Raw genomic sequence first — 524 nt, 5'->3', positions numbered from 1 at the left:
CTGCCCCTAGCCAGCTTTCCTAGGCCCAGGGACCGGACCAGGCAGGAGGACTGGCCTTGCTTCGTGCCTGCCTGCCCCCACCCCTCATTCTTTTTCCCTGCAGCATCTGGTGGTTTCTCTCCTCCTCCCTACCCCAGTGCCCAGTTCTGGCCCCTTTCTCATCTCCCCAGGCTGGCCAAAAACTAAGTTTTCAAAATAGCAAATGTACACTACAGATTTCATTCCTATGGTGGAAGTGTCTTACAGCTCTTCTGTTTAAACTTTGGTTGGCCTCTTAATTTATTTAAACGTTAGAATAATTAAGCTTCATGATGAATCTGCCTTTGTAACTGGAAAGTACTGTACTCTTGGAATATTCAAAAATCGTGAAAGAACAAAGATAGTATGTGAATGAGTTGTACCTTTATACACAAAGCATACAAGTACTTGTGAAAGTTTTTCCTTGTTCGGTGGTGTAAGGTAAGCCTCTGAGTGGTGTTACACACTAGGTAGTAGATGGGCAGTGTTGGATGAGAGCCCAAAAT

At 45.0% G+C, this 524-nt stretch overlaps 1 protein-coding gene across 1 annotated transcript in view; it reads left to right on the top strand.

The window, feature by feature from the left end:
• LOC116464208 (putative cyclin-Y-like protein 3) overlaps positions 1-524 on the top strand; it is a 26,246-nt gene that overhangs the window by 442 nt on the left and 25,280 nt on the right. The gene's annotated exons all lie outside the window — the stretch shown is intronic.

The sequence above is a fragment of the Hylobates moloch genome, unplaced genomic scaffold, assembly GCF_009828535.3.
Source record: "Hylobates moloch isolate HMO894 unplaced genomic scaffold, HMol_V3 SCAFFOLD_281, whole genome shotgun sequence".
Classification (NCBI taxonomy): Eukaryota; Metazoa; Chordata; class Mammalia; order Primates; family Hylobatidae; genus Hylobates; species Hylobates moloch.
The sequence above is the reverse complement of the archived record's forward strand: the minus strand, read 5'-3'. Positions and strand labels throughout refer to the sequence as shown.